Source organism: Medicago sativa, chromosome 7, assembly GCF_051527215.1.
Source record: "Medicago sativa cultivar Bolivia chromosome 7, Bolivia_mono, whole genome shotgun sequence".
Taxonomy (NCBI): Eukaryota; Viridiplantae; Streptophyta; class Magnoliopsida; order Fabales; family Fabaceae; genus Medicago; species Medicago sativa.
Window position 1 is genome coordinate 60,839,744 of NC_140755.1, and position 10,360 is coordinate 60,850,103.

Sequence of the window (10,360 nt, forward strand, 5' to 3'; positions counted from 1 at the left end):
AAAAATCACTTGATTCCAAGTTACAGAGAGAAAGTTCTTACTGTTATAGTGGAGCCCTGTCCCAAAACCCGTAACCATTTTAACTCCTTAAGTCCGTTGGGATGATATTATACGGTCTTGAAAAATCTTCTTATGTGAAATTCTCATTTCGCCCTTACTTACGTCTCAAGAATGATATTAATTAACAAATAATTGGACAGTGTTTTTAAGCGGGATATTATAAAAAGTTTATAAAACATTTACATTTACATAATTGACACCTTTAAAAATACAACGGATAATTAAACCCTAAACTAGACTTTGACTGTGATCCGGCCTCTTATGATACTTTGAAAATTACTTATACCTGAAAAATAAAATTAAACATGGGGTGAGATATTAATTATTTCAGTGAGCCTCCAAAATGGGATAAAACACAATCTTGTCATTGAACAAGATTTTTAGTTAAGAACATACACATAAATAGGATCTTCATTGCAACAATTAATTAACCTCAAGCTAAAAGTAAATTAAAAGTGGGATGAGAACTACCTTCCATCAATCTAGTTTCCTATACAAGGAAAAAGGATAAATTCACAAGTCTGCTTAAAGACTACTTGTGTACATCATATCTATTCTTAACCATTTTCATACATATACGTCTAAATGTTTAGAATTCCGAACATGAGAATTAATTTGAAATCCTAACTTACCTGACTTGTGAACCTCTAGGGGTTGTAACAAAAGAAACAACCACTAACAAGTCAGTTACCTCAACATTAATTGGTAAGACGGAGATATATTGTCTCCGGTAAACGGTGCCCCGTTTACCCCTTCTTACAGGTCCCGTCGTAAATGGAGAATTCACCTAGCTAGGGTGAATCCTATTATCCCCACTTAGATACCTCAGATACATTAGATAAATAGCATACAATATGCATAATAATGTTCATACTCAAAGTATGCCTTTAAACCTCAAAGTAAATGTATACCATATATCATATCGTCACATCATTTAGACTTGAATTCTTAATCTCATATTAAACAAAAGTCTTTTAGCTTTTTAATTATTCACATCAGCATAACAATGTGACATCAACATACTTTAACATTTTCCTAGTACTATAAACTCAACAACTTCTCATCTTTAAACCATCATTGACAGCTACTGTGATATAGCCTACTTATTGCCTATAATAAGCCATTGAAGATCATATACTTATAAAGACAGACGAGAAGTAATATTTCTAGCTCATAGAAGCGTTGGGTCTATTAATAAGTACTTACAAAAGATGTTCAATAAGCATAGTCATGACACAAAATCAGCAACAGAGCAATAATGAACCAATAAAGTGCATCATCAACTTCATGCTCACAATTATAACATAATTAAAATGCATTCTCAAATCAAAATCATATTAAAGCACCTCTTTAATCATGATTATACAGTGGAAAACAATTCAAAAGCAAATCATTTAGCATATAGTTACATGTGATGAACTAAAGCAAATAATTCAAATTAAACATGCAACAACTTCACATATCTAATTCTAATATGCATGCATCATGGAACCCATTTACTTTAATTTTCATAAGTTAACTTCAAAACCCCATAATCCTAAAATTAACAAATCAAGGATTTATGCCTGAGGAATGGAGGTAAAGGGGAAACCCACCTTGATTCTCTCTGATGAAAGATGATACTTATAATGATTCTTCTATGTTCCTAGCTTCCCCGATCCTTAGCTATGCTTTCAATTTCTCCAAATCTCCAAAACCCCAATTTCATGTTCTTCCTTTTGATCAAACCCTAGCATGAATTGGTACTATAAACTTATTCTTCTTGCATTAGAAAGGGATAATCTTCTCCAATTATCTATTGCATGGAGGGATTCTAAAGTAAAATTGGTGATTTGAAGTGAAATGGTGAGGTTGGTATTGCGAAAAACCCAAGTCCCACATCAAATAGATAAGACTCTTGAGAAGAGTATATAAGGAGGAGGCAATCCTCACCTTATAAGCCAGTTTTGTAAGGATGAGTTAGGCCCCTAAATTTCAACATGGTATCAGAGCTTGTCGAATTCAAGGGCCGCCTAAACCTATTCACGCACCAAGCCCAAATAGTGCTGGGCGTGAGGGGGGTGTATTGGGAAAAACCCAAGTCCCACATCGGATAGATAAGACTCTTGAGAAGAGTATATAAGGAGGAGGCAATCCTCACCTTACAAGCCAGTTTTGTGAGGATGAGTTAGGCCCCTAAATTTCAACAGTTGGGTGATGGTGGCTGAGAGAGAATTTCAATAGTTGGGTGATGGTGGCTGAGAGAGACACGAGGGATCAAGGGCCGCCTAAACCTATTCACGCACCAAGCCCAAAGAGTGCTGGGCGTGAGGGGGTGTATTGGGAAAAACCCAAGTCTCACATCGGATAGATAAGACTCTTGAGAAGAGTATATAAGGAGGAGGCAATCCTCACCTTACAAGCCGGTTTTTTAAGGATGAGTTAGGCCCCTAAATTTCAACACGGATAGATAAGACTCTTGAGAAGAGTATATAAGGAGGAGGCAATCCTCACCTTACAAGCCGGTTTTTTAAGGATGAGTTAGGCCCCTAAATTTCAACAGTTGGGTGATGGTGGTTGAACTGACTGATACATATAAAATGACAAAAAAAAAGACTAAAAGTCATATAAAATGACAAAAAAAAGACTAAAAATAATGTGTTTGATAACACTAGCGGTAGAACTGACTGATACATATAAAATGACAAAAAAAAGACATGTTTATTTATTTTTTTATAAATTATATACATAATTTTTTTCACTTAATTTATTTCTTTATAAAATGACAAAAAAAAGACTAAAAATAGCGGTAGAACTGACTGATACATATAAAATGACAAAAAAAAGACATGTTTATTTATTTTTTTATAAATTATATACATAATTTTTTTCACTTAATTTATTTCTTTATAAAATGAAAAAAAAAAAAGACTAAAAATAATGTGTTTGATAACACTAGCGGTTGAACTGACTGATACATATAAAATGACAAAAAAAAGACATGTTTATTTATTTTTTTATAAATTATATACATAATTTTTTTCACTTAATTTATTTCTTTTTAAATATTCAAATTACTTTCATCTCCAAATAACACTAGCGGTTGAACTGACTGATACATATAAAATGACAAAAAAAAGACATGTTTATTTATTTTTTTATAAATTATATACATAATTTTTTTCACTTAATTTATTTCTTTTTAAATATTCAAATTACTTTCATCTCCAAAATTATAAATGTGTTTTATGAATTCAATTAACATTTTTCAACTAAACATTTGCTTCACTCTTTATTGTATTTTTTATTTAAAATTATAATTATATTATATAAATTTCGAGCAAGGTAATAAGAAAAGGAACAAATAAAATATAGAAAAACTACCACATGAGCGGTGATAACAGTGTACTAACGTGGTGGTTATATATATATATATTTTTAGGAATATTATTATTATTATTATTTTAATAAAAGTGGGTAGTTACTTATGTGGGTAGTTTTTTTCATTAAAAAATAAATAAAATTAAATTAATGAGGTTAAAATTGGAAGAGAATATAAAAAGCTATAAGTTCCAAGCTCAAAAACTACTTGAAATAGCTTCTCATAAAAAGCTATAAGCTCATGAGAAAAGCTCGTTACCAAACGCATCGGCTCTGTTTGGTAAAAATAAGCTATAAGCTAGCTGATAGCTGATAAGCTAGCTGATAGCTGAAAAGCTAGCTTATAGCTGATGACTGATAGCTGAAAGCTTATAGCTGAAAAACTAGCTGTTTGAAATTAAAGTGTTTGGTAAAATTAGCTTTTAAAATGAGTGATAAATATAAAATGACATAAAAGTACATGTATCTTTATTTTTTTTATAAATTACATTTATAAATATTTTCAACTTATATATTTATCTTAAATATTTAATTTATTTCAAAGTATTTTTTATCTTTAAAATGAAAACTGTGATTTATGAATTTATTTGATATATTTTTTTAACAAATCTTGTCTGACTTCATTTTTATAATTTTTTAATGGTTTTTTCCTTTTTATTTGAATCAGTAAAGAAGTTAAAAGAAAAAAAATGATAATATGAATATATAAGTTCAATAGAACGTGTCCCTTTTGAAACAATATTTCAAAGAACTAAAATTAATCCTAAAAAAAAAAAAGAACTAGAGTTAAAAAAATAAAAATCAACGAAAAAAAAAGAGAATTAAAGAAAAATGAATAATAGAGTAGTAACTAAAAAAGGAACGTGGGCAGTTTTTTCCTTTTTAGTGGGCAATTTATTTTTATAAAAAATAACATTAAAGGTTAAAAATGGAAGAAAATGTAAAAAGCTATCAGCTATAAGCTAAAAAGCTACTTGAAATAGCTTTTCAAAAAAAGCTATAAGCTCGTGAGAAAAGCTTGTTACCAAACACATCACGTTTTCATCCAACAAGCTTATAAGCTAATCAAACAAGCTATAAGCTAGCTTATTTGTGTTACCAAACATAGCCTGTTTTGATCCAAGAAACTTATAAGCTAATTTAACCAGCTATAAGCTAGCTTTTTGTCGTTACCAAACACAGCCTCAATCTTTTACTTTATTTTTCGGCTGTAACTTAAGTTTAAAAAATTCTCTTTTTTTTTCTTTGTTTGCTTTTCATTTTTAGTTGTATAGTGACTTTGTAAACTCTGTTCAAGTCTTCTCTGACATTAATTGTGTTGGAAAGATTTTTTTGGTTTGATTTATATATTTCATTTTGGCATTTTCAAAAAATACAAAGAGTCATTCTGCAGTGATGATATCTTTAATGAGTGTTGTCAGTGGATGAACGATGGACAATTTCCTCCATCCTTAAACTCCACTAACATAGCTCTGATTCCTAAGGGAACAGAACAAAAAACAATGAAGGATTGGAGACCCATAGCTTTGTGTAATGTTCTTTATAAGCTTTTGTCGAAGGTGCTGGCAAATCGACTGAAGAAAATTTTGCATAAATGTATTGCCGATTCACAGTCAGCTTTTGTTCCTGGAAGATCCATTCTGGATAATGCTTTGGTAGCTATCGAGTTAGTACATTACATGAAGACGAAAACAAAGGGCAAGGAGAAAAGTGTGGCGTTGAAGTTAGACATAAGTAAGGCGTATGACAGAATTGATTGGGCCTATCTTAGAGATGTAATGTGTAAAATGGGGTTCTCCAAAAAATGGATAGAGTGGATAATGATGTGTGTTGAAACAGTCGACTACTCTGTTATATTGAACAAAGAGACGATTGGCCCTATTATTCCAGGTCGCGGATTAAGACAAGGTGATCCACTATCACCTTATCTTTTCATTCTTTGTGCAGAAGGCCTATCAGCATTAATCAGAAATGCTGAAAATAGAGGGGAGCTTCAAGGTGTTCGTGTTTGTCGTATCGCTCCAAGGGTATCGCATTTACTGTTCGCGGATGATTGCTTCTTATTCTTTCAAGCGAAGGAAAATCAGGCGAATATTATGAAGCAGATTTTGAACCAATATGAGGAGGCTTCGGGTCAAGCTATTAGTCTTCCTAAGTCTGAAATATTCTATAGCAGGAATGTTGAAAATCCACTCCAACAGTCAATCACTAATATTTTGGATGTTAGAGCGGTTTTAGGAACTGGTAAATATCTTGGCTTACCTTCGATGGTAGGGCGCAGCAAGAAAGCAACGTTCAGCTTCATTAAGGATAGAGTGTGGCAAAAGATCAGTAGTTGGAGTAGTAAATGTCTGTCAAAAGCTGGTAGGGAGGTCATGATCAAATCCGTTCTTCAAGCCATTCCGTCCTATGTTATGAGTATTTTCAGGTTACCAAACACTCTCCTCGATGAAATTGAAAAGATGATGAATGCTTTCTGGTGGGGTCATGGCGGTACAAGAAATAAAGGAATGAACTGGCTCTCCTGGGAAAAACTATCTGTTCACAAGAATAATGGAGGCATGGGTTTCAAAGATCTGGCAGCCTTTAATGTGGCCATGCTTGGTAAACAAGGTTGGCAGCTACAAAATAACCCGGACAGTCTTGTTTCAAAAATCTTTAAAGCTAGATACTACCCGAATAGTAGTTATCTAAACGCTAAATTGGGACACAATCCTAGTTTTGTTTGGCGGAGTATTTTTAGCGCCAAGGTGGTGGTTCGACAAGGAGCTAGATGGAAAATTGGCACCGGGTTCAATATTCCTATCATAAGTGAGCCATGGATTGGTCTAGGATCCACTATTCCTCCTGTGGGTGACGATATGATAGCCCTTCAACATTACACTGTGGGTCATCTAATTGATCAAGAGGTTAAAGCTTGGAATGAGCCTTTGATCCATCAGCTTTTTGCAAATGAGACGGCCCAAAATATCTTAAATACTCCTTTGCATCATCAGGTTCAGATGGACAAGTTGATTTGGAAGGTGGAGAAAAACGGGCATTATTCAGTTAGAAGTGCTTATCGCATTTGCATTGAAGAGGTTATAAATAACGATCACTTGCGCAAACCTGGGTATTGGAGTGGTATCTGGAGAATTAAAGTGCCACCCAAAGTGAAGAATTTAGTGTGGAGAATTTGTAGAGACTGCTTTCCAACTCGGGTGAAATTGCGAAGTAGAGGTATTAACTGCCCCTCAGAGTGTGTCAGCTGTGAAGATCCACACGAAGATAGTTACCATATATTTTTTCACTGCCCAAAAGCAGTTGATAGTTGGCAGACAGCCAACCTTTGGCATTTGATTTCCCCACTTCTGACTCAGTATGATAATGCTCATGATATTATTTTCAATTTATTGCAAAAAGTGTCTGCAGCTCAAATTGAGAACATCACAACCATTATGTGGAGTATTTGGAAAGCTAGGAATCTTAAATTGTGGCAACAGACGACAGATTCAACTTTCACAATTCTGGAAAGAGCTAGACATTTACTTCAAGGCTGGAGGAATGCTAATCGCAAGCAAAATTCTTTAGGGCAGGATACTACACCCTCTTGTTCGAGATCGGATGAACATAATGGGAATGGAAATTCTAGATGGAGGAAACCAACAAGAGGCAGGTTAAAATGCAATATTGATGCTTCTTTTCCCAATAATGCAAACAAGGTAGGGCTTGGAATGTGCATCAGAGACTCGGATGGGAATCATGTCCGATCTAAAACTATGTGGATCACTCCAGTTTGCTCTGTCGATGTTGGGGAGGCCCTGGGTTTATATCATGCGATTCGGTGGATACATGAACTTCAACTCATAAATGTTGATTTTGAGGTTGACTCAAAAAGAGTAGCTGATTATTTCAACAAAGGTCGTGGAGATGTCACTGAATTTGGGTCCATCATGGACAGTAGTATCAATTTTTGTAGTAATTATTTAACAAACTCTCATGTCGAGTTTATTAGGAGGCAAGCAAATGAGGTTGCTCATGCTCTAGCTAAGGCAGCCACATCTAGTACTAGCTTCCAGATCTTTGATGATATCCCAACATGTATTATTGATCTTATTTTTAGTGAAATGATATAATTTACTTTTCCTCAAAAAAAAAAAAAATACAAAGAGTTGACGTCATTGTTTTATTAACAAAATATTTATTTGTTGACATGTATAAATGTTTTTTTCATTTGTTTTTGTCAAATCAATTTCAATAGTTATTTTGGTCTTTGAATGTGTAACGAGTAGCTATAATGGTCTATCAATGTATCACAATTTAAAAATAGTTCTTGGTTGTGTGCTATATTAGTCAAAATAGTACCTTACGATAAAATGATTCGTTAAGTCCATCAATGTATCAAAATTTTAAAATAGTCTTTGGTTTTACGCTATGTTAGTTAAAACGGTTCCTTACGATCAAATGGTTCGTTAATATTGTCATATTAATGTCTTAATATACTTACTTATTGTTATACCAGTCTTTATAAGTACTTATTTACTATCATATTAATCCTAATAGGAAAATAGATAATGTGAACATTGAAGGACTATTTAACTAACGAGTTGCAGAATCAGGGGTTATGTTAAAATTTAAATACATTGGAGGATTATTATCCCTACTCGTTAGACATTCAAAGAACAAAATGTCTATTGCTCCATATTTTTATGATAGATCATCATTAAACATGTGACACAATAGCATTTCTTGGCGCCATATGGGACTAAGGGGATTAACGGTGGCAAGGTTGAGATACAAATGATATTTGAGATTATGGTTCACTATATATGATTTTAGAAGGGGAGAGAGCTCACTTAAATTCAATCTATTAAAGTGGATTTTGGAGACATTAAATTTAATAGGTGTTATGCGGATAACATTTTTGTTTGCATAACACTTATTTTTGTTTGCATAACACTTCCGTTTGATGTTCATGATATGATAGAGGCAGAATATGATATAAAGCTGGATATAGATAGGATATGATAAGTACATGATAAAATTAATCCTATCATGTGTTTGATGCGCACATGATAACAAACAGGATATCATTATAATTAAATTAAAAAATTGCTCTCATAATTAATTAAATATTGTAAAAATGGCATGTTATTAACTATAATAGAAAATACATGTTATCATTATTTTAAAAATGACAATATTTTAAAAATGGCAGAATATCAATATAATAAATAAGGAATGATCTTCTAATCCTATCAGGATAATTTCTAAACAACATATATATATAAATTACAAAGGATAGTCAGGATAGAATAGGAAAATGGTTGATTTTATCCAATCCATTTGATGCATCTAACATGAGATTTCAGTAGAATATGATTAATGTCTCCCTATCCAAACCATCAAACTGACGCGACAAAGCCTATGTAAGTTAAATATTGAGACATATTGACACATTAACCCAACTTGCTTTTAAGGTTGAAAGTTTGATTTTGAAATAAAAAGAGATGGAGAGTCTAATTTTGAATATTTCCAAACATGAGAAATGCTAACAAGACTCTCTTTTGAGCACTCTCTCTAGCACTCACTCTTTTATTGGGTGCAATCAATGTGAGACCTACACTTTGGAAATGAAACCCATATAAAGTAGTGGGACATACATTGATTTTACCCAATAAAAGAGTGAGTGTTAGAGAGAATGCTCAAAAGAGAGTGTTGCTAGCATTCCTCTTCCAAACACATATCAAAACATGCCATATATTATCATTTTTTTTATCTAATTCTCTTTTGTTTTATTTCTCAAAATTCTTAATCCATCTTGTTTTTTAGTAGTTGTTGTTTTTTGACTCATTTTATTACTTAATTTTGATAGAATTGTTTACGTTTATTTTCTTTCTATAATGTTGTTAATTATTTATTATTTCATTTCAACTATTTTACTCTTTGTCTTATATAGTTTATTGACAAAGCAAACAATAAAATTACATTAAACTTAAAAAACAGCAAATAAATAGAAATAATTATAATTTAATGTATGGTTGACATCATGGTGAATATGTTAAACAAAAGCAAAAGATACAATCTTGAGTACTATATATAATGGACTTGAAGTTTGCTATGCATATTGCAAAAACAAAAGATACAATCTTCACAAGAAATGGCAGAATACATTTCTCATTATTTTCTCTTGGGACTTTTATGCATTGCATTGGTTCTGGTTTCGGGTAAGCATTTGAACTTTGAACCTTAAGTTCTATTTCTTCTATAAATTTTGTAAATCGTTGTTATAACATTTTTATATATATATGGCTAAAAAAAATGAGTTTTGAATTTGAATTATTTTTTTGGACCAGGACCCACACCCAGTTTGAGCAATAATGATCCACTTCGACCATGCTATCTTACTAACCGTTGTTTTGAGATTGGTAGCTGCGACATGTTTTGCCGTGGTATGGGATATGACGGAGGAGAATGTGATCAATTAATAATACAATGTTGCTGTAGAGTATAATCAGAATTGAATCACATGATTATAAAATAAATATTTATGTGTTTTACTAATCATCGAATAAACAATCATATCAAGAAAATAATTGAATAAACTAAATAAGAAACATTATCCTCAAAACTTTTATTTTCACGTGGAAGAAGGTTATATATATCAAGTATACATGTTCATCTCAACAAAAGCAAAAAGTGGAGTACTTGAAAGCAGTGGCCAAACCCAATGTGAAATAAAGAAAGCAAGAGGTATAGACAAGTTACTGTTTTGATGTTGCAAATGTACCTCTTTTTAAATAAATAATGTACCCCATTTTGATTTAATTAAATAATAAAAATATTTATGAGAATCTTTCATCTTCTATCTTTGATAATCTTTCATTTTCGTGAGGATGTTGGTTGTACTATTGATATAATTGATACTCGTACTGAACTTAGAAGTTGTTGTAACCACGAT